A 25,099-nucleotide genomic window follows, 5' to 3' on the forward strand; every position below is an offset into this window, starting at 1 on the left:
TCAATTGGTTGAGGTAGGTACGATTATCCTCATTTTATAGATGAGGATGCTAAAGAGACTTAAGTAATTTGTCCAAGATCACACAGCTATTAGTGGTAAAGCCGGAATGTGAACCTAGGTCAGTCTGACAGCAAAGTCTGAGCTTTCTCATCAGCTGAGGCACTTGAGACAACTGGAGTTTGTCAGGTATTCTGAAGGAAGAGGCAAGTCAGGATAGGAAGGTGGAAGGAGAAGCAGAGAGAGTGGGGAAAACAGGGCTCATTTCTAAGGGGGGTGGGGAAAGATACCGGTTTGGGAAGGGCCCATTCAGTTAAGGAGAGAAAGTACTGAACAGGGACCTGAAGAGTTTGCCTGCCAGTTAGGCAGAAATGCCTAAGTAGAAGCTCCTGGCACGGTATGATAACTTAATAAATGAGGGAAAATTCTCTTTATTCCATCCAAGCATGTCAGAAAAGTCACTATGAGAAATAAAGCTTTTCCACACACCAAAGGAAGATGATGAATTTTAAAAAAGTTGTTATGTACTTGTTTCTTTTAAAGATAATATATTTATGTGGGTCAGAAATCTAAAAGGTAGCATGCTGAATTTTAGTTGTTTTTAAACTGGTAGTTCCATTTTGTTTTAAAAAAACAATAGCAAAATGAAGATTCAAAATTAATGTCCCATAGCCGAGCTAGATGAATGCAGAGGTCACTGGTGAAGAGCTCAGCTTATTATTCATGTCTGCCACTGTCAGCATTTTCTTCAGTTAAGTATGAATTTTGAAATGCCCATCACATAAACTTCTGCTCTTCTTCAGTCAGGCTTCATTGTTGGTGAAGCTTCATTGGCAGTGCATGAGAAGAATAGCTTTGGAGCTCGTAGGAACTCCAGTAGTTGTCTACTTTTCAAGTGTTTTCAGGAAACAACAGCCCTAGCTTTCTTGGTTTAAGCTAAGAAGGATCCTTTATCTCAGTTACTAGATATACAGGTAGGACTTTACTGTTCAGTTTGTTTTTTAGCTACCTCCTTCCTTCCAAATAGATTTTCAGGTACTTTTGTTTTATTTCTATTGCAACCTCTATCCCAGGTGGTAGCTCAAAACTCTATAAGGGTACAAAAGTGTAACACAATTATATTCCAATAAAGAGCTTAAAAAACAAAACAAAACAAACAAACAAAAACTCTATAAGGTGTGCTTGGAAGAACATGGTTTGCCACTGTGGTAGGAATATGGAAGCCAGAAGTGTCACTATGCAAACTGTTATCTCTGTTGTAAGCTGTGTTAATTGGAAATATTTTTGCTAAGTTCCATAACAGCACTTTGACCTTTCACAGTGACCCTCCTCAAAGAAGTTGCAGTCTTAAAAATGACCCACCCACCTAGAAGGGAAGCTGTGGATAGCCCACAAATGGGATTTCTATTAAAGAATTCTGTCTGTTAGAGAGGGATAGATAAGTGAGGCCTGGCAGGGAGGTGGAGACCCCATGTCAGATTGCTGGAGAGTTAGGAACAGAGACAGTGTTTTCTGTCTCCCTCCCTGAGATGTGATATATTTCCAAGGAAAGAAACCTCAAGTAGGGAGGACAGAGATATGCCTCTTGGTTTGAGTTGGGCGGGGTGTCCTGCCTTCAATAAGCCATAGAGAAGGAGAAGGCCTGATACAACATTTGGTAAACATGTGTATCATATTCCCCCACCCCTATCTTGGCTGCCTCTTGGTGTGATTGCTATGCCTTGCTTGTGCAGAGTAAGGATGTGGGCATGTTGGATCTGTAGTTAGTGCAAAGAAAAGCTTGACAAGCTTCACCCCTAGAAACAAGGGGCTTCTAGAGCTTCAACCAAATAAAGTCAGGGAGGTGAGGCAACCACCCAGGGAAATTAAAGAAAGTCACTGTCACCACTCATTTAACCAGCTGATGGCCTTTCACAAATCACCCACTATAAGGTTCATTATCTGGTCCACCTTTCTGAAAGGAAGAGCCAGCCTGTCAGATCAGTAAATTTCAGGGCAGTGGAGAGCCTTTTGGTAGCAGGCTTGAAAGACATGGATGGACGGGAGAACTGGCCAACTCAAATTCATTCTGAAATTGAATTTGGTCTTGAAGTATATGAGATGAAAATAGAAAGGGGGAAAAAACCTTCTGCACATTTTATGCAAGTTGGCTGTATAGAGGAAACAGTTATCTTTTAAAAGGCATCATCTTTTTTAGCCTAAGAGGTTTGTGTCCACCTTTTGCATCCTTGTTTCCAAACAATTATATTGGATGATTGTGCCTGGGAGAGAGATTCAGTTTATCTTGAATAGGAAGTCACTGTAAGCACCTGGTGGAGGGAGGGATGCTCACTCATATGAGGCCTGTAATTTTGTCATCAGGTTACTGTTTGTTCTAGCTCCTATACTATTGGTTTGTTTTCTTTTTTTCAGCCAGTTTGAGCCAAAGTGTTCAGAAAAAGAACCAATTCTTGCCACCCAAGGAAGTTCTCAGAACCTGCTTTGGTCTAAGAATTCTCTGCTTCTGGGTGTCCTTGGTTAGTGCAGCAAGACAAGGAATGGGTGCTCCAGCTTCACATTCCCCAGATTATTTCTTTTCTGTGCAGAAGTATAGAGGTAGCTGCTCTGTGCCAAGCTAGGGGCTATAAAAATGCAAAAATCATACATGCCCCTAAGGACTTCACAGTATAAGAATCAGGATCACTGATTTCTTGCTTAGACCTTTGCCCATGTGCTCTTCTGTAGACCTCACTCAGCTGGCGGCATGCTTGTGGCAGTACCCCCAACTCTTTATAAACGTAAGAAAGTTTAGGTTTATAGGTGCCCTAGTGAAAAACTGCCTCATTATAAATCCATAAATGGCTGACTGATGACCCTTATTTGGAGTGAGTTTCCACAAGGAGAGCCATGATCATCTCGTATCTTTCACCCTGCCTCAGTTTCATAAAAGAGGCAAAAATAGAACCTTCATTAGATGCCCTTGGTAACGGTTGGACTCTGTAAATCCCTGAGCTTGGCAAATGATTGAGTTTGTCAAAAGATCCAGCTACAGTACACCCTTTTAAAAAACCTCATGTGGCTACTCTCAGCTGAAAATGATTTCAAACACTGTTGATTGCTACCCAGGGTCCATTTAATTTGTCAGGGAGGATTGCCAGGGGTGGAGAGGTGGTGAAGAGTAGAACAGTGAGGGGAATCTTTGGCATTGTGGAAAATATTAGGAACACCTAGCTTATAGATACCGATGTATCAGTCTGAATCATTCTTACCCAACCAAAAATGGAATGGTAAGACCAAAAAAGACATAAGTTTACTGCTATTGACCATAAATCTTTTTTTTTTCGACTAGTCATGATTTACTGGACTTACTTTTTATTTAACTTTATTGAGATGTAATTAACATATAACCAGATATATTTATGTAATCATCACCGTCACAAGATACAGAACATTTTATCACCATCACAAGGTACAGAACATTTTATCTCCATCACCCATAAAAGTTCTCCTTTACAGTTAGTCTTATATGCAAATCTGGGCCCTAGGCAACCACTGATGTAATTTCTATCACTATAGATGAGATTTGTCTTTTATAGAATTTCACGTAAACTTTCCTGTGTCTAAGATTCATCAGTATTGCGATACTTCTAGCTATTTATTACCCAAGAGAAATGAAAATATATGTCCACCCAAAGACTTGTATACAGATATTCATAGTAGCATTATTCATGATAACCAAAAACTAGAAACAACCAAAATGTCCATAAGCAACTGATTGGCTAAACAAAATGTGATACATACACACAATGGAATATTATTCAGCCATAAAAAGAATGAAGTACTGATACCTGCTACAACGGATGATTCTTGAAAATATATGCTAGGGACTTCCCCGGTGGTCCAGTGGTTAAGACTCTGTACTCCCAATGCAGGGGGCTCACAGGGGGCCAGGGTTCAATCTCTAGTGAGGGAACTAGATCCCACATGCCTCAACTAAGAGTTCACATGCCACAATTAAAAGATCCTGCATACTGCAACAAAGATCCTGTGTGCCGCAGCTAAGACATGGCAGCAGCCAAACAAACAAATAAGCAAGCTAAATGAAGAAATCCAGTCACAGAAGACCACGTATTGTGTGATTCCATTTATTTAAAATGTCCAGAGTAAGCAAATCTGTAGTGACAGAAAATAGATTAGTGGTTACCTAAAGCTGGGGTTGGGGAATAGGTTGGGGAACAACTGCTAATGGTTATGAAATTTCTTTTTGGGTTGATGAAAATGCTCTAAACTTAGCTCATGGTGATAATTGCCAACTATGTGAATATACTAAAACCATTGAATTGTACACCTAACATGATTGAATTTTATGGTGTGTAAATTATATCTCAATAAAGATGTTTTTAAAAAGAAAGAAAAAAAAGAAACTGCCAAACTGTTTTCATAAGTGGGTGTACCATTTTTAGTATATGTGCTGCCGAAGTGAGCACTGGGTGTACCATTTTTAATTCCAGCCAACAATGAATGAGTTCTAGCTACTCCATATCTTTGTCACACTTAGAATTGTGAGTCTTTTTAATTTTAGCTTTCTAGTGGGTATGCAGTGCTTTGGTAATACTGCATACATTACAGTTTTTTAAATTATTATTAATTTATTTTGCATGATGACTAGTGATGTTGAGCAGTTGATCATTTGCCTGTTTTTTAAATTTGATTAGTATGATATTTATGAGCTTTTGTATTGATGTATTCTGGATGCAAGTCCTTTGTCATACATACGTGTTGCTAATATTTTCTCCTAGTCAGTGGTTTGCCTTTGCCTCCTTATTAATGGTGTTTTTCAAAGTGCAGACATTTTATTTTATTTTTTTAAATTCATTAATTAATTAATTTGTTTTGTATTGGTTGTATTGGGTCTTTGTTGCTGCACACGGGCTTTCTCTAGTTGCGGCGAGCGGGGGCTGCTCCTCATTGTGGTGCGTGGGCTCATTGTGGTGGCTTCTCTTGTTGCAGAGCACGGGCTCTAGGCACATGGGCTTCAGTAGTTGTGGCACATGGGCTCATTAGTTGTGGCTCATGGGCTCTAGAGCCCAGGCTCAGTAGTTGCGGCACACGGGCCTAGTTGCTCTGTGGCATGTGGTATCTTCTTGGGGCAGGGATTGAACCCATGTCCCCTGCATTGGCAGGCGGATTCTTAACCACTGCGCCATCTAGGAAGTCCAGTCCAGACATTTTAATGAAGACCAGTTTTAACTTAATTTAATACCATAAAGATGAATTTATTGATTTTTTAACAACTTTTGCTATTATTTTATTTAGTAACTCTTTGCTTACTCCTAGTTGTGAAATTTTTCACCTATATTTTCTTTTTTTAAAAAAATTAATTAATTAATTAATTTATTTATTTATTTATTTATCGGCTGCATTGGGTCTTCGTTGCTACATGTGGGCTTTCTCCAGTAATGGTGAGTGGGGGCTGCTCTCGGTGCGCAGGCTTCTCAGTGCTGTGGCTTCTCTTGTGGAGCACGGGCTCTAGGCATGTGGGCTTCAGTAGTTGTAGTACTCGGGCTCAGTAGTTGTGACTCTCGGGCTCTAGAGCACAGGCTCTGTAGTTGTGGCGCAAGGGCTTAGCTGCTCTGCAGCATGTAGGATCTTCCTGGACCAGGGCTCGAACCTGTGTCCCCTGCATTGGCAGGTGGATTCTTAACCACTGCACCACCAGGGAATTTTATTTCCTGGTGAATGTTCATCTATTTCGCTCCCACACCTCCATCCACACCCCGCAATATCCTGTTGTTCCATTATCAGTTGTTGAAAAGACTATTCCTTCCCCTATTGAAATACCTTGGCAAATTGTAAAAAATCAATTGACCATATATTTGTGGGTCTATTTCTGAAGTATCAGTTCTGTTCCACTGGCCTAATATATGTCCAAATTTATGTCCTACACTGTCTTGATTATTATAGGTCTGTAGTAAATCTTGAAATCAGGTAATGTAAGTCCTCTAATTTTGCGCTTAAAAAAATTGTTTTGAATAGTCTAGGTCTTTTGCATTTCTATACAAAGTGTAAAATTAGCTTGTTTATTTCTACAGAAAAAAAAAGCCTGCTAAGATTTTGATTGGAATTGCATTAACTCCGTAGATCAACTTGGGGGAGAATTGACACGTTAATATTATTTTCAAATCGTGATTATAATATACCTCTCCATTTATTTAGCTCTTTAAAATTTTCTCATTAATATTTTGTAGCTTTTAGCATATTGTTTTTTGCATCTATTTTGTTCAGTCTGTCCATAAATATTTCATTTTTTATGTTATCTAAGTGGTATTTTTAATTTTTTTCCATTATGGTTTATTATAGGATATTGAATATAGTTCTCTGTGCTCTACAACAGGATCTTGTTACTTATCCATTCTATATACAATAGTTTGCATCTGCTAATCCCAAACTCCCAATCCAACCCCTCCCCACCTTCCCCTCCCCCTTGGCAACCACAAGTCTGTTCTCTTTGTCTTTGAGTCTTTCTGTGTCATAGATAAGTTCATTTGTGTCATATTTTAGATTCCATATATAAGTGATATCATATGGTATTTTTCTCTTTCTGATTTACTTCGCTTGGTATGATAATCTCTAGGTTCATCCATGTAGCTGCAAATGGTGTTATTTCATTCTTTTTCATGGCTGAGTAATATTCCATTATATATATGTGTGTACCACATCTTTATCCACTCATCTGTCAATGGACATTTAGGTTGTTTCTATGTCTTGGCGATTGTAAATAGTGCTGCTGTGAACATTGGGATGCATGTATCTTTTTGAATTATGGTTTTGTCCAGATATATGCCCAGGAGTAGGATTGCTAAATCACATGGTAACTCTATTTTAATTTTCTGAGGAACCTCCATACTGCTCTCTGTAGTGTCTGCAACCAATTTACATTTCTACTAGTATAGGAAGGTTCCTTTTCTCCACACCCTCTCCAGCATTTGTTATTTGTAAACTTTTTTAGTTTTTTTTCCTTGCGGGATCTAGTTACTAGGTCAGGAATGGAACTGGGGCCCCTGGCAGTGACAGCGCCGAGTCCTAACCACTGGACCATCAGGGAATTCCCTATAAACTTTTTAATGATGACCATTCTGACCGGTGTGAGGTGGTATCTCATTGTAGTTTTGACTTGCATTTCTCTAATAATTAGCAATGGTGAGCATCTTTTCATGTGCCTATTGGCCATCTGTATGTCTTCCTTTGAGAAATGTCTATTTAGGTCTTCTGCCCATTTTTTAATTGGGTTTTTTGTTTTTTTGTTATTGAGTTGTATGAGCTGTTTGTATATTTTGGATATTAAGCCCTTGTTGGTCACATCACTTGCAAATATTTTCTCCCAGTCCGTAGGTTATCTTTTTGTTTTGTTTATGGTTTCCTTTGTTGTGCCAAAGCTTATAAATTTGAATAGGTCCCATTTGTTTATTTTTGCTTTTATTTCCATTGCCTTGGGAGACTGATCTAAGAAAACATTGATATAATTTATGTCAGAAAATGTTTTACCTATATTCTCTTCTAAGAGTTTTATGGTGTCATGTCTTATATTTAACACTTTAAGTTATTTTGAATTTATCTTTGTGTATGGTGTGAGGGTGTGTTCTAACTTCACTGATTTAAATGCGGCTGTCCAGCTTTCCCAATACCACTTGCTGAACAGACTGTCTTTTCTCCATTGTATATTCTTGCCTTCTTTTTTTTTTTTTTAAGAACTTTTATTGAGATACAGTTAACAGACAATAAACAGCATATATTTAGAGTGTACAATTTAGTATCCCAATCTCCCAATTCATTCCCCCCCAACCCTCCCCACTTTCCCCACCTGGTGTCCATGTGTTTGTTCTCTACACCTGTGTCTCTATTTCTGCCTTGCATTTCCTCTTTCATAGTTGTTAGCATTTGCCTAATGTACTGAGGTGCTCCTATATTGGGTGCATATATATTTATAATTGTTATCTCCTCTTCTTGGATGGATCCCTTGATCTTTATGTAATGTCCTTTCTTGTCTCTTGTAACATTTTTTATTTTAAAGTCTATTTTCTCTGATGTGACTGTTGCTACTCCAGCTTTCTTTTGATTTTCATTTGCATGGAATATCTTTTTCCATCCCCTCCCTTTCAGTCTGTATGTGTCCCTAGGTCTGAAGTGGGTCTCTTGTAGACAGCATATATATGGGTCTTGTTTTTGTATCCATTCAGCCAGTCTGTGTCTTCTGGTTGGGGCATTTAGTCCATTTACATTCAAGGTGATTGTCGATATGTATGTTCTTAATTGTTTTATTTTTGTTTCTGTAGGTCCTTCTCTTCTGTTTCCTGCTTAGAGGAGTTCCTTTAGCATTTGTCGTAGGGCTGGTTTCGTGGTGCTGAATTCTCTTAGCTGTTGCTTGTCTGTAAAGCTTTTGATTTCTCTGTCGAATCTGAATGAGATCCTTGCTGGGTAGATTATTCTTGGTTGTAGGTTCTTCCCTTTCATCACTTGAAATATATCATGCCACTCCCTTCTGGCTTGCAGAGTTTCTGCTGAGAAATCAGCTGTTAACCTGATGGGAGTTCCCTTGTATGTCATTTGTTGTTTTTCCCTTGTTGCTTTTAATAACTTGTCTCTGTCTTTAATTTTTGTCAACTTGACTACTATATGTCTTGGCCTGTTTCTCTTTGGGTTTATCCTGCCTGGGACTCTCTGTGCTGCCTGGACTTGGGTGGCTATTTCCTTTCCCATGTTAGGGAAGTTTTCAACTAGAATCTCTTCCAGTATTTTCTCAGGTCCTTTCTCTCTCTCTTCTCCTTCTGGGACCCCTATAATGCGAATGTTGGTGTACTTAACATTGTCCCAGAAGTATCTTAGGCTGTCTTCAGTTTTCATTCTTTTTTCTTTATTCTTTTCCGCATCAGTGATTATCACCATTCTGTCTTCCAGGTCACTTATTCGCCCTCCTGCCTCAGTTCATCTGCTATTGGTTCCTTCTAGTGTATTTTTCATTTCAGTTATTGTGTTGCATATCTCTGTTTGTTTGCTCTTTAATTCTTCTAGGTCTTTGGTAAACTTTTCGATCTTTGCATCCAGTCTTTTTTCAAAGTCCTGGATCATCTTCACCATCATTATTCTGAATTCTTTTTCTGTAAGGGTGCCTATCTCCTCTTCATTTAGTTGTTTTTCTGGGGTTTTATCCTGTCCCTTCATCTGGTACAAAGTTCTCTGCTTTTGCATTTTCTCTCTCTTTCTGTGGCTGTGGTTTTCAGTTCCACAAGATGAAATACTGCTGATACTGCTTGGTACTGCTGTCTGCCCTCTTGTGGAGGAAGCTGTCTAGGAGGCTCGTGGGTGCTTCCTGATGGGAGGGACTGATGGTGGGTAGGGCTGGGTGGGTGGAGCTCAGTGACACTTTAATCTGCTTGTCTGCCAATGGGTGGGGCTGTGTTTCCACCTTGTTGGTTGTTTGGCCTGAGGCTACCCAGCACTGGAGCTTACAGGCTCTTTGGTGGGGCTAATGGCAGACTCTGGGAGGGCTCACGTCAATGAGCACTTCCCAGAACCCCTGCTGCCAGTGTCCCTGTCTCCTCGGTGAGCCACAGCTGCCCCTCACCTCTGCAGGCAACCCTCCAACACCAGCAGGCAGGTCTGGTTCAGTCTCCTATGGGGTCACTGCTCCTTTCCCCTGGGTCCTGGTGAGCACAGTTTTTTGTGTGCCCTCTAAGAGTAGAGTCTCTGTTTACCCCAGTCCTGTGGAGGTCCTGCAGTCAAATCCTGCTGGCTTTCAAAGTCTGATTCTCTGCGGATTCCTCCTCCTGTTGCTGGACTCCCAGGTTGGGAAGCCTGATGTGGGGCTCAGAACCCTCACTTTAGTGGGTGGACCTCTGCAGTATAACTGTTCTCCAGTTTGTGAGTCACCCATCCAGCATTTATGGGATTTGATTTTAACTCGATTGCGCCCCTCCTACTGTCTCATTGCAGCTTCTCCTTTTTCTCTGGATGTGGGTGTCTCTTTTGGTGAGTTCCAGTGTCTTTCTGTCGATGACTGTTCAGCAGTTAGTTGTAATTCTGGTGCTCTTGCAAGCTAGAGTGAGTACATGTCCTCCTACTCCACCATCTTGATCCTATCCCTTTGTTTGGGCTGCTACAACACAATGCCATAGACTGACTGGCTTATAAACAGCAGCAATTTATTTCTCACAGTTCTGGAGGCTGTGACCAAGGTAAAGGTACTGGCAGATTTGGTGTCCTATTCTTGCCTTCTTCATCGAAGATTAATTGACCATAGGTGTGTGAGTTTATTTCTGGGCTCTCTTTTCTGTTCCATTGATCCATATGTCTGTTTTTGTGCTAATACCAGGCTGTTTTGTTTACTGTAGCTTTGTAGTATTGTCTGAAGTCTGGGAAGATTATGTCTCCTACTTTGTTATTTTTCCTCAGGATTGCTTTGGCAATTCTGAATCTTTTATGGTTCCGTATAAATTTTAAGATTATTTGATCTAATTCTGTGAAAAATGTTATGGGTAATTTGTTAGGGATCACATTAAACTTGTAGATTGCTTTGGGTAGTATGGCCATTTTAACAATGTTAATTCTTTTAATCCAAGATCATGGGATATCTTTCCAAAATGGTATTTTAAATTTTGATTTCCAGGTTTTTCACTAGTGTATAGAAATAGAATTATTTTTTATTTTTATTTTTTATAAATAAATAAATAAATAAATAAATATTTTGGCTGCATTGGGTCTTTGTTGCTGCATGCAGGCTTTTCTCTAGCTGCGATGGGCAGGGGCTACTCTTTGTTGTAATGCACAGGCTTCTCATTGCAGTGGCTTCTCTTGTTGCAGAGCAGGACTGTAGGCACTCAGGCTTCAGTGGCTTGTGGGCTCTAGAGCACAGGCTCAGTAGTTGTGGCGCACAGGCTTAGTTGATCCATGGCATGTGGGATCTTCCCAGACCAGGGCTCAACCCCGTGTTCCCTGCATTGGCAGGCAGATTCTTAACCACTGCGCCACCAGGAAAGCCCGAAATAAAATCATTTTTAAATTGATCTTTTTTTCCTACAACATTGATAAATTCATTTTTTTAGAGTCTTTAGAATTTTCTGTGCTCACAATCATATTATATACAAGTAAATTCAGTTTTACTTCTTTCTTTCAAATCTTTAGGACTTTGATTTCTTTTTCTTTCCTTATTTCACTGACTATGACCCCCAACACAGTATTGAAGTGGTCAGGGTAGATATCCTTGCCACATCTTCAGGAGAAAGCATTTGATCTTTCATCATTAAGTAATGTGTTTCCTATAAATTTTCACAGATTTCCTTTATTAGGTTGAGGAAGTTCCCTTCTATCCCGAGTTTGCTGAGAGCTTTTATTATGAGTGAATGTTGAATTTTGTCAGTGTTTTTTTCTGCATATATTGAGATGACTGTATAGATTTTCTCTTTTATTCTGTTAACGTGGTGGCTGATTTTTAAATATTAATCCAACCTAGTATTCCTGGGATAAACCTCTCTTAATTATGATACAGTATTTATAATATATATTTCAGAATTTGAGTTGCTAATATGTTGTTGATTATTTTATGTCAATATTTATGGGGGATGTTAGTTCACAGTTTTCTTGTGACATCTTTGTCTGGTTTTGGTATTAGAGTAATGCTGCTTTATAAAATAAGTTGGGGAATATTCCTTCCTGCATTTCTAAAAAGTGTTTGTGTAGAATCAATGTTAGTTCTTGCTTAATGATTAACAGAATTCACCAGTTAAGGCATTTGGACCTAGACTTTTCTTTGTAAGAAGAATTTTTTACTTAACATTTTATTATGAAAAATTTCAAACATACGGTAAAATCTGAAAAAGTTGTATGGTGGATACTGATATAACCACCTCCTAGATGCTGTCATTTACATTTTACTATACTTTATCACATATCCGATCCAAAGAATGGATCAGTCCATCTTATTTTTTTATACATTTCAAAGTAAATTGCACATGTCATTTTACTTCTTTGGGAAGCATTTTAGTTCAGTTTCTTTAACAGATTTAGGGATAGTCAGGTTTTCTACTTCTTCTTGAGCCAGTTTTAGCTATGTGTGTCTTCAGGGAAGTTATTCATTCATATAGGTTGTTGAATTTATTGACAAATTGTTAATAATACTCCCTTTTTTCCTTTAAATGCCAGTAGGATTTGTAATGATGTCCCGTGTCCTGTCTTTCATTCATGATATAGATAATGTGTGTCCTTTCTCTTTTGTTCCTGATTAGTCTGGCTAGAGGTTTATCAATTTTATTAATCTTTTTAAAGAACCAGCTTTTAGTTTCATGGATTTTCTGGGTTTTTTTCTTTTTTTTTTTTATAGACTTATATGATTATCTTTATTATTTCATTCTGTTTGTTTTAGTTTAATTTGCTCTTCTTTTTCTAATTTCTTAAGGTGGAAACTTAGATCATTGATTTTAATTCTTTTTTTTTTTCCTACTACAGTTGACCCTTGAACAACATGAGTTTGAACTTAGTGGGTCCACTTATATGTGGATATTTTTCAATACTACAGTACTGCATGGTCCATGGTTGGTTGAATCTGTGGATGCAGAGAGCTAACTATAAGTTATGCGTGGATTAATTAACCCCCACATTGTTCAAGCATCAACTCTAAAAATTTAGTGCAATAAATTTCCCCAGTGTTAGCAACATCCCACAAATTTTGGTATGCTTTGTTTTCATTTTCGTTCAGTTCAAATATTTTCTCAGTTCTTTTGTGATATTTAGAAAGTGTTGTTTATTTCCATTATTGGGGGATTTTCTAGATAAATTTCTGTTAATTTCTTATTACATTGCCTGGTAGACAGAAAATATACTCCATGTGATTTTAATCCTTTTTAACTTATTGAGATTTGTTTTATGGTCCAGCACATGGTCTGTCTTGTTGAATGTTTTCTATGTGTATTTTTAATGTACTCTGCTGTTGTTGAGTAAAATCTTCTATAAATGCCTTTAGATCAAGTTGATTGCTAATGTTGTTTAAATCTTCTGTCTTTACTGATTTTCTGTCTACTTATTCTATCAGTTACTGAGAGGAGTATTGAAACCTACAATTGCAATAGTAGATTTTTCTATTTCTTCTTTCAATTCTTTCAACTTTGCTTTGTTCAGAATTTTGAAGTTCTGTTAGTAGGTGCACATACATATAGGATTGTCTTCTTAATGAACTGACCCTGTTATCATTATGAAATTTCACTCTTTTTTTTTTTCTTGAAGTATAGTTGATTTATTTATTTATTTATTTTTGCCATGCCACACAGCATGTGGGATCTTAGTTCCCTGACCAGGGACTGAACCCATGCCCCCTGCAGTGGAAGCACAGAGCCCTAACCACTGGACTGCTGCCAGGGAATTCCCAGAAGTATAGTTGATTTACAATGTTGTATTAGTTTCTGGTGTATAGCAAAGTGTATAGTTCATAGAATATAGTTCCCTGTGCTATACAGTAGGTGCTTGTTGTTTATCTGTTTTGTATATAGTAGTATATATCTGTTAATCCCAAACTCTTAATTTATCCCTCTCCCTATTTTCCCTTAGGTAACCATGAATTTTTTTTCTATGTCTGTGTCTATTTCTGCTTAGTAAATAAGTTCATTTGTATCATTTTTTTAGATTCCACATATAAGTAATATCATATGATATTTGTCTTTGTCTGACTTACTTCACTTAGTATGATAATCTCTAGGTCCATCCATGTAGCTGCAAGTGGCATTATTTCATTATTTTTTATGGCTGAGTAATACTCTATTGCATATGTATACCACATCTTTATCCATTCATCTGTCAGTGAACATTTAGATTGCTTCTACATCTTGGCTATTATAAATAGTGTGCTATGAACTTTGGGGTGCATGTATCTTTTCAAATTAGAGTTTTCGTCTTTTCTGAATATATGCCCAAGAGTGGGATTGTTGGATCATATGGTAACTTTATTTTTAATTTTTTCAAGAACCTCCGTACTGTTCTCCATAGTGGCTGCACCAGTTTTCATTCCACCAGCAGTATAGGAGGGATCCCTTTTCTCCACACCCCCTCCAGCATTTATTATTTATAAACTTTTTTTTAAGCTCTTTATTAGAATACAATTGCTTTGCACTATTGTGCCAGTTTTTGCTATACACCAAAGTGAATCAGCTGTATTTATACATATATCCCCATATCCCCTCCCTCCTATGACTCACTCCCACCCTCCCTATCCCAGCCCTCTAAGTCATCACCCATCATCAAGTTGATCTCCCTATGTTATACGACAACTTCCCACTATCTCTTTTACATTTGGTAGTGTATATATATCAATGCTACTCTCTCACTTCATCCCAGCTTCCCCTTCGCCCCACCACCCCCACCCTGTGTCCTCAAGTCCGTTCTCTACATTTGCATCTTTATTCTTGCCCTGTCGCTGGGTTCATCTGTACCTTTTTTTTAGATTCCATATATATGAGTTAGCATACGGTATTGTTTTTCTCTTTCTGGCTTACTTCGCTCTGTATGACAGTCTCTAGGTCCATCCACCTCACTACACATAACTCAATTTCATTCCTTTTTGTGGCTGAGTAATATTCCATTGTATATATGTGCCACATCTTCTTTATCCATTCATCTGTTGATGGGCATTTAGGTTGCTTCCATGTCCTGACTGTTGTAAAATAGTGCTGCAGTGAACATTGTGATACATGTTTCTTTCTGGATTATGGTTTTCTCTGGGTGTATGCCCAGCAGTGGGATTGCTGGGTCATATGGTAGTTCTAGTTTTAGTTTTTTAAGGAACCTCCATACTGTTTTCCATATATGGCTATACCAATTTACATTCCCACCAACAGTGCAGGAGGGTTCCATTTTCTCCACACCCTCTCCAGCATTGATTGATTGTTTTTAGATTTTTTGATGATGGCCATTCTGACTGGTGTGAGGTGATACCTCATTGTGGCTTTGACTTGCATTTCTCTAATGGTTAGCGATGTTGAGCATCTTTTCATGTGTTTGTTAGCCATCTTCATGTCTTCTTTGGAGAAGTGTCTGTTTAGGTCTTCTGCCCATTTGTGGATTGGGTTATTTGCTTTTTTGGTATTCAGCTGCATGAGCTGCTTGTATATTTTGGAGATTAATCCTTTGTCTGTTGCTTCATTGGCAAGTATTTTCTCCCATTCTGAGGGTTGCCTTCTTGTCTTATTTATGGTTTCTTTCACTGTGCAAAAGCTTTTAAGTTTCATGAGGTCCCATTTGTTTATTCTTGATTTTATTTCCATTATTCTAGGAGGTGGGTCAAAAAGGATCTTGCTTAGATTTATGTCAAAGAGTGTTCTGCCTGTGTTTTCCTCTAAGAGTTTTATAGTGTCTGGCCTTACATTTAGGTCTTTAATCTGTTTTGAGTTTCTTTTTGTGTATGGTGTTAGGAAGTGTTCTAATTTCATTCTTTTACATGTAGCTGTCCAACTTTCCCAGCACCACTTATCGGAGAGGCTGTCTTTTTTCCATTGTATATTCTTTCCTCCTTTGTCAAAGATAAGGTGCCCAAAAAAATATGGAACGCTTCACGAATTTGCATGTCATCCTTGCTCAGGGGCCATGCTAATCTTCTCTGTATCGTTCCAATTTTAGTATATGTGCTGCTGAAGTGAGCACTATTTATAGACTTTTTGACGATGGCCATTCTGACTGGTGTGAGGTGATACCTCATTGTAGTTTTGATTTGCATTTCTCTAATAATTAGTGATGTTGAGCATCTTTTCGTGTGACTCTTGGCTATCAATACGTCTTCCTTGAGGAAGTGTCTGTTTAGGTCTTCTGCCCATTTTTTAATTGGGTTTTTTGTTTTTGATATTGAGCTCTATGAGCTGTTTGTGTATTTTGGAAATTAATCTCTTGTCAGTTGCATGGTTTGCAACTATTTTCTCCCATTCCATAGGTTTCCATTGCTGTGCAAAAGCTTTTAAGTTTAATTATGTCCCGTTTGTTTATTTTTGCTTTTATGAAATTTCACTCTTTATTCCTGGTAATATTCCTTGTTTTGAAGTCTCCTTGTCAGATAATAATATAGCAATTCAACTTCCTTTTAATTAATTTTGATATAGCATTTTTTCCCCATCTTTTTAATTTCAACCTGTTTGTGTCTTTATATTTTAGGTGGGTTTCTTTTAGACAGTGCATAGTTGGATCTTGATTTTATATCCTGTCTGACAATCTCTGCCTTTTGTTATTTTTTTATTTTTATTTTTTTAAAATATGCATTTATTTATTTGGTTGCACCAGGTCTTAGTTGCAGCACATGGGCTCCTTAGTTGTGGCTCACCAGTTCCTTAGCTGCTGCTTGCCAGCTCCTTAATTGCAGCAGGTGGGCTTCTTAGTTGTGGCATCCCCTGACCAGGGATCGAACCTAGGCCACCTGCATTGGGAGCGCAGAGTCTTAACCATTGTGCCACCAGGGAAGTCCCAATCTCTGACTTTTGATTGGAGTGTTACAGTCAATTTTATTTATTAATATGGCTGAGTTAAAATCTGCCATCTTGCCTTTTTTTTTCCTTCTTCTTTTTCTCCCATCTGTTCTTTGTTCATGTTTTTCTTTTTCTGCCTTTGTTTGGATTAACTGAATATTTTTTATGATTCCTTTTTATGTCCAATTTTGACTTCTTAGCTATACCTCTTAGTTTTATTATTTTAGTTGCTGCTCTAGGTTTTACAGTATGCATCTTTAACTTACCACTGTATACTTTCAAAATATGTTATATGACTTTGTGTAATTTGTAATAACCTTGCAGTAGTGTGTTTCCATTGGCCCCCCTCCTGTTCTTTGCACAACTGTCACGTTGCAGAAATTGGTCCGTCGAGAAACCAAGCACCTCACTCAGAGGGTTGGAGAACTCAGATTTATTAAGCCAGCGGCCCCAGATGAGCTAACGCTCCAAAGTTCTGGGCCCCAAGTTCAGGGTGAGCTTTACTTTTATGGTGCACATGTTTACAGAGCATGGAAGTTTCCAAACAGAAACAAGAGCAGGTGCAGAACATTCCATTTTTTAGCAAAACGTCTTAAAGTTGCATTAGATTGTTAGGTCATCCTGTTTTTCTGTTTTTCTCGGTGCAGCAAGCATATTTCACAAAAGCAAAACAAGCATGGAGTTATTTTTAGCTGAGTGTAAGTTTCTAACTTTCCTCTTCAGTTAAACATTTTTCATCTAGGTTTCTTATAAATTCCACATTACTCTGTTATTTTTTTTTACCTTAAAGAGTCAGTTAACCTTATTCATAGTTTTCAAATTTATGTAAAAGTATTTTACACTTATCTGTGTATCTACCATTTCCAGTATTTTATATTCCTATTTATAGATCCAGATAATATAATTTCCCTTCTACCAGAAGAACTTCTTTTAACATCTCTTCTAGTTGCAGGACTGTTGGCAACACATGCTCTCAGATCATTTGTTTAAAAAGGTCTTTAGTTTACCCTCCTTTCAGAAAGATGTTTTTGTTGGATATAGAATTCTGGGCTAACAACTTTTTTTTTTTGCTTTGGCACAGATATCATTCCATTGTTTTCTGGCTTGTATAGTTTCTGACAAGAAGTATGAATTCTTATCTTTGCTCCTCTGTACATAATGTATTTTTCCCCCTTCAAGCTGCTTTTAATATTCTTTCTTCAGCATTGATTTTCAGCAGTTTTATTGTTACATGCCTCATACCTTCCATTTTGTTCCTTATTATGTTCATGGTTGTTTTTAAACGCTTGAACATGCTTATAATAGCTCTTTAAGTGTCCTTGCTAATTCCATCATCTCTCTCATTTCTGAGTCTGTTTCTATTTATTTATTTATTTATTTATTTATTTATTTATTTATTTTATTGGCTGTGTTGGGTCTTTTTTTGGCTGTGCACGGGCTTTCTTTTAGTTGCGGTGAGTGGGGGCTACTCTTCATTGTGGTGTGCGGGTTCCTCATTGTGGTGGCCTCTCCTGTTGTGGAGCACAGGCTATAGGCGCATGGGCTTCGGTAGTTGCAGCACATGGGCTCAATAGTTGTGGCTCACAGGCTTAGTTGCTCCGCGGCATGTGGGATCTTCCTGGAGCAGGGATCGAACCCGTGTCCTCTGCGTTGGCAGGCAGATTCTTAACCACTGTGCCACCTAGGAAGCACCAAGTCTGTTTCTATTCATTGATATTTCTCTTGGTTATGAGTTACATTTTCCTGCTTTTTGATGTGTCTGATAATTTTTTATTGGATACTGGGCACTGTGAATATTGTATAGTTCAGTGCTGCTGGATTTTGTTGTCTTTCTTTCTTTCTTTTTTTTTTTTAGTTGTGGCTCACGGGCTTAGTTGCTCCGTGGCATGTGGGATCATCCTGGAGCAAGGATCGAACCCGTGTCCCCTGCATTGGCAGGCGATTCTTAACCACTGCGCCGCCTAGGAAGTCTTGTTGTCTTTCTTTATTAAATAGTGTTGAACTTTATTGAGGAAAGTAAGCAAATTTTTGTGGAGCAGCAGTGTCCTTTTGAAACTTCTTTTTTTCGTGTGGTGATCTTTTTTTCCAGTGTTATTGAGATATAATTGATACATAGCACTGTTTAAGTTTACCACAGTAAGTTTAGTTAACGTCAGCCATCTCTGGTAGATACAGAGGCATTGGGGGGTAGGGTGTTCCTTGTGATGAGAACTCTCGGGATTTACTCTCAATAACTTCCAAATATACCATACGACGGTGTTGACTGTAGACATCATGTAGTACGTTACATCCTCAGTACTTATTTATGTTATAATTGGAAGTTTGTACATTTTGACCACCTTTATCCATGAAATTTCTTCTATCTTTGTTAAGGTAGGTTTAGAGTGGCCTTTGACTCTAGGGCTAGTTTAGTTCTACTATTAAGGTGTGACTGTTCTGGTGCCTCTCTTGAATGCCCTACGTATTTAACAGGTACTTTTCATTCTGGTTGATCAAAATTCATACACCTCCCAGTCCTGTGTGAGCTCTGGGAATTGTTCAGCTTAGAGATCCTCAGTCATTTTTTTCTTGTCTGAACTGGTTGAATTTTACCCTATACATGCAATTCTTACTATTCAGCAACAGATTCACTGGGAACCCTACATAAATTTCTGAAGCTCTTTTCTTTGCCTCTTTACTTTCTGGTAACCTGCCTCACAAGTGCCAGCCATCTCTGCCTCTCCAAACTCTAGTGTGTCTCCTTGGCCCAGCAAGATTTGCATACTCACCTATATTCTCTCAGGATTCCTGTCCTGCACAGCCTTTTATAGTGTATGAAAAGACTTATTTCTTTCCTAGTTTTCAGTTACTCCATCATGAATGGAAGCAGAAGTCCTGAACTACTTTAAAATATTACAATATACCGAGTTACCCAGCTAATTTTTTTTAATTTCATATACTTTTCAGAAAACCTTCCTTTGAATTAACTATTCATATGCATTGTCCATTTTACTTCTTTCTTTTTTCCTTCCTTTCTCTTTTATCAGTTACTAGAGGAGAATCTTCAATGGATTTTGGAAACAATATGTTATAGTGAGCATTTTAATATATTTTTAAAGATAATCCACTAAAACATCTCTCTTCCCTTTCCCCATTTTTTTCCTCTATTCTTCGGTCCAGGTCCCAGCCTTACATTGATCATTTACAAAAGGTTGAAAGGGTGGGAAAGGATTTCACTTACACTCCACACACTCAGCTCTCTTAAAGCAGCAAGCATTGAAACATCAGGCTCTCCTATGGCTGATATTTTGTCCTGATAGTAAGCTGTCTGCTTGGTCACCATGGCTCTTTTAGGCTATGTCCATCTGGACATGGACCAAGCATTGTCCTGAATAAGAGGAGGTTAAGTAGATAGCATCTGAAGGAAGCTAACAGTTTTCTCTGGGTACTAGTTAGCCTTGGAGTTCACAGATCTAATTGTTTCTTGTGCTTGTCTTCTGAGATGCATACCTGTTAGTTACTGTATGCAAACAAGTGCTAAAAATAGCTCACCAAGCTTTGAACCTGGCTATTCAAAGATCACTTTGTGTCTGCTTAGATTATTTTGGACGGTTATCTTATGAGTACAGCTGCACAGTGGAGCTGAATTGTGCAGTTGAAATTCATTGCTAAATTGAACACACCTCAGAAAGGGCATTTCAGAATGGATCAAACCTGATTTCTAAGAAATTGATACTCTGGATCGTGTGTGGAGTGTAAGTGAAATCCTTTCCCACCCTTTCAACCTTTTGCTCATCTTATGTGCAAGACTTATTTTTTCAGGCTGAGCCTGAACAATCTGCCCTTCAAATAATAGGCCCTGAATGGAGCCTAAGCTCTCAGTGCCAGAGTCACAGACCTGTCAGAACTAATGGCCCTCCTGAGGCTGTTGTCCTAGGGGCCCTGCCACACTGGTGGGGAATTTTGCAATCTGAATTAGCTGAGTAGGATGAGGTGGCAGGCAAAAGAGAAGAGACTTTGGATTCCTCAATTTTCCCTGCCTAAAGAGATGTGATACTATTTCAACCGGGCTGCCCATTCACTGCTCATTTATGCAGATAACTCCAAACCGCAGTTAGTTCTGCTGGCCCAACTGTTTATGTGCTTCTATGTGTGGGTGTGCCCTTCCATGGTGGTTTATCTCGATTCCCCGTATTGTTTGGTAGCTCCTTAAAGGCAGGACCTGGGCCTTAGACGCCTATTAGAGTGCTGATAACAGTGCACTGACTGGGTGTACGGTCTAATTCTAATCTTCTCCTGCGACTTTTTTTTTTTTTTTTTTTCTTTTTGCTGGGCCTCGCAGCTTGTGGGATCTCAGTTCACTGACCAGGGATTGAACCCAGGCCACGGCAATGAAAGCCGAATCCTAACCACTAGACCACCAGGGAACTCTCCTCTCGTGTGACCTTGATGAGCTATTCCTTTCCTTTTTGGTTGGGCCTGAGTGTCACTAAATTAGTCCACAAGCATGTTGAATGTTTACTGTTCCTTAGGACTGTGTTAGGCTTTGTGGAAAATCTGTACTGTAACACTGGGTCCCTTCCTTCAAGGTGCTGAGAGTCTAGCTATGATGCGATTTCAGTGAGGAAGTCAGTAGTAATAGCATGTTTGTTTCTTCAGGAGAGGGCCTGCCACTCAGCCTCCCTACACCTGCTAATGCACAAACCCTAAAGCAGTGTGTTCTTTGCTTCACCGGAAATCCCTCATTGGGAAGCCTGTAGAAGACAGATCTCTTCCAGAAAGTGGGGGAAGGGAAAGTTTGCTCATTTATGGCAGGGGTTGGAATTTCAGGTCCTAAAAAGCAGTTATTCATGGAGTCATTTTAAAATGAAAGAGAATAATAATAATAACAGCTATGATTATTAAGTACTTCCTGTGTACAAGCAGTATACTTGGCATTTTATACGTTGCCTTATTTAATCTTCTATATGATAAGCATTATTATTATCCCCATTTTACAGATGAGGAGACGGGCTCACCCAGCTCCACCCTGCTGCTAGTATGTGGTAGAACTAGGGTGAGTCCAGGCAGGCTGGCTCTAGAGCCATTCTCTTAACTATGTTATTTTGAAAATCAATAGCTGGTTGAGATTCTTTTTCAAGGCCTAGGCACAACTAGACCCAGACTGCGACCCACCAATGTCTTTACTTGGAGAACATCTTTGCAGTGCTTCTTGTTTAGCTTTAACTGATCCTGAATTTGGAAGAATAAATTTGATGGATTGTGGAGGAGGAAGGACTGGCTTTTTGCTTCTCTATCATTAGAATTCCCCTTACAAGCTATCCAGCACCTAACCACCAGTTAACTTTATTGTGAGAATGCCACTGAGGGGCTGTCCTTAGACTGGTGGGATTGCAAGGTTGGGGACAGACCTTTATTGCTTCTGGGAGAAAAGAGGGTTGTTCCTCACTGGGAGAGACATAACCAGTTCTGGGGAAGGCCTGCTTTGGGAAAATAGAGGAAGAGTGAGAGGCTAAGATTAAGTCCTTTCAGAGAAAATGAAAGGTCACACCTCCTGTTTCTCTTCAGTCTCTTGCCAATGTTTATAGAGCGTTTTAACCCTATTGCAAATCCAGAAAAGGAAGTTAAGCCATGCCCTGAGTAGGTCTTCTCATTTTTATAGGAAAGGGTATCTTCCTTTGAGTTTAAGGACGTTAACTGGGCAGTAGGAGGAAAAAGATTTCAGCCTTCCTGAAATGGTGAGAAATGGTATATTTGACTTGTTATGTTGTTCTTCCATGGATGATGAAAGGGAGACCTCAGTTTGCATTTGCTATAAAAACTGCCTGCAGCTATTTGGACCTTCCTCTCCCCTCTAGCAGTCCATTTGCCACTGACCATTACTGAAGGCCAACTCTGTACTCAGCACTGTTTCTTTCAGAGATAAAAGGCATTATTCGAAAGCAGTGAACACTTTAGAGGGATGGCATAGAAAGCAGACCTGATTATTCAGACCTTCTCGGTTTTATAAGTACCAGGATACTTTTGTTCCAAATTCGGAATTATTGTGAGCGATGGACCTCATTTCTCAGTAACTTGCCATTGACCAGACTCTTTCATTATTCTCCATTATCAAGCTTGTAGAATAGACAATACCCGGTCAGCTCCTTCTTACAGATGGGACTGAGAAGTGAAGGCAATGTCCAGGCTTCTGCCTGGTGATGCTCATATTTGTGGTTTCAAAGCTTGATCCCTCAGCCTGTCCTTTCCTGCTTTATAGAGGAAATGGGAGTGAAAAATCATATTCTCTAACCAGTGAATAAACGTCTGAAATAGAGCAAATGGCCAGAGTCCGGTGGAGCAGTTGATGGAGATTATCATGAAAATCCTCTAAAAAGCCTTCCTCTTCTTTCCTTCTTTTACCTACTTTATCGGTTTCAAACCATCCAGAGATTAATTTTTGTATGATTAGGGGTTTGGCAGAGTTAAAGCAGAACTGCATGAAAGTGGGAACAGAGTGGTTATAGTCTCTTTGGAAAAATGGAAAATTGGCCTTAAAGTATGATCATTCATTGTTAGAAGGGAGTCACTAAATCTTTTTAACACCCCACTCCAAGCGTGGAAACCATCTGGTGGCTGCGGCCAAAGAAGCCCAATAAAACATTAAAGACCAGGAATTCCCTGGCGATCCAGTGGTTAGGACTCTGAACTCTCACGGCTGAGGGCCCGGGTTCAATCCCTGGTCGGGAAACTAAGATCCCACAAGCTGCACAGTGTGGCCAAAAAGATAAATAAATAAAATTTAAAAAAACATTAAAGACATTGAAACCTCTAAATGAGAAGTAATTAGAGTAGCAACCACAGCTAGATTTTGCTGATGATGAATTTGGGGTAGTCTGTAAAGTTCCCATCAGTGGTTAACACTGTCAACAGGGTCTTCAGCGGCTGTGGGTGGAAACTGACAAGCCCTGGAGCCCTAAGGACCTGGTAGTCATTAAAACTCAAACGTCAGACCAGGCCTTCTCCAGGTTACCTTCCCAGCTCTCCACAGATCATACTTCCCACTTCTTAGAAGTGAGTTTGAATTCCTTGAATCTTTATTCTCTGAAAGATTGTTTAGCCTGTAAACTCAGGAACGTGCCTCAGGTTAGACTAGCCTGCCAGTACAGGAGGAGCACTGGACTGGGAGTCAGAAAACTCTGCTGTCTAATCCCAGCTTTGTGTCTTTGGGCAATGTACAGTCTTTCAGGACATCTTTTTCTTCATCTGTGACATGAGGGCCATGGGCTAGATAGGTGGGTGATTTCAAAGGTTGCTTCCAGAACTATTTTTTTTTAAATATTTATTTATTTATTTATTTGGTTGGTTGTGCCAAGTCTTAGTTGCAGCAGGCAGGATCCTTAGTTATGGCATGCGAACTTTTAGTTGTGGCCTGCACGTGGGATCTAGTTCCCTGACCAGAGATCCAACCTGAGCCCCCTGCATTGGGAGCGCAGAGTCTTATTCACTGCACCACCAGGAAAGTCCCCGGAACTATTATTTTTATGATTCTGTGTCAGTGGTAACACTTTGGCAAGAAGAGGTATGGTTGCCTTTCAAGTCACCATCCTCAGATATTAGTGATACCTCCAGACCCTCCTGGTTACCATTTAACCACCTGATTTGTCTTATTTGAATACGTCAGATACTTTGTTTTTCCATTTTTCTTCTTTGTTTCCATCTCAATAGCCTTCATTCATTTAGCACCTTTGCTAGAGCCTATCACTTATATTTTAAAGTTTATTTATATATTATCACTTATCTTCATAATATTATAAGAAAATATTATGATGGTAACTATTTTACAGGTAAAGTAGAGCTCAGACAGGTCAAGGTTATATAGCTAGTAAATTATGGTGCCAAGATTTGAACCCAGGTTTTTCTGATTCCATAGCCTCTTTCCATTACACCCCACTGCAATCTTGATAGGTTCCATGTTTATTTCCTATTCTATAAGAAGTCACAGTAGGTTTCTCTACTGATATCTTGTGGTTTCTTCCTTATTTGGCAGCCTGGCCTCTAGGGAAAGCCATACATGTTACCCTGGCTGGGAGTGGGCTAGTGTCAGACTTACATACTTTCCCCAAATAGGTTATATACTGTAGATGTCATTTCAAATTGAGAAGAAGGTAATGAACACAAGTTTGCTGTCAGGTCACATCCTGTTACTTAGCTGTACCCTCATTCTCATTCTACTGGGAATTTAGTCCAACAGAGATTTGAGACCAAGCAGTTTTTCAGGCACAAGGCAAAGCCCTCTAACATCAAGGTTGGGTAGCTGTTGCCAGGAACTTTTCCAGCTTGGTGATTCTCCTTTGTTGTTATCTTCAGGCTAAACATTATTTCCCATTTCCAAGGTCCTGCTTTAAAAAAAAAAAAAAAAAAATGGAGCACAGGGTACCAAAGAGTCTTTGGGAAATACCTATTATGTGTGCTAGGGGAAGAGTGTGTGTGTTTGAAACCTTGTCAGCAATTTTGAACTAACTTTGTGCACTGGAATTTCGTTCCTTCCTGATGTGGCCAAGAGCCTCACAACCTGTATCATGCAAGACTAGGCCTCTATAAGCCTCTTTGCTCAGCTTTTCTTTAGTATAACCTGTATCCCCCTGAACTACTAAGATTGTTAAGGTTGGCAGTGG

General features: G+C 39.1%; 1 protein-coding gene and 1 non-coding gene across 4 annotated transcripts in view; one reads left to right on the plus strand and one right to left on the minus strand.

The window, feature by feature from the left end:
* Positions 1 to 25,099, plus strand: part of ARMH3 (armadillo like helical domain containing 3) — a 182,870-nt gene that overhangs the window by 149,710 nt on the left and 8,061 nt on the right. The window lies entirely within an intron of this gene.
* On the minus strand, positions 15,548 to 15,654 carry LOC130854638 (U6 spliceosomal RNA). The gene has a single exon (XR_009054087.1). It is a non-coding gene; the product is annotated as a U6 spliceosomal RNA (small nuclear RNA).

Source organism: Hippopotamus amphibius, chromosome 5 (assembly GCF_030028045.1).
Source record: "Hippopotamus amphibius kiboko isolate mHipAmp2 chromosome 5, mHipAmp2.hap2, whole genome shotgun sequence".
NCBI classification, from domain to species: Eukaryota; Metazoa; Chordata; class Mammalia; order Artiodactyla; family Hippopotamidae; genus Hippopotamus; species Hippopotamus amphibius.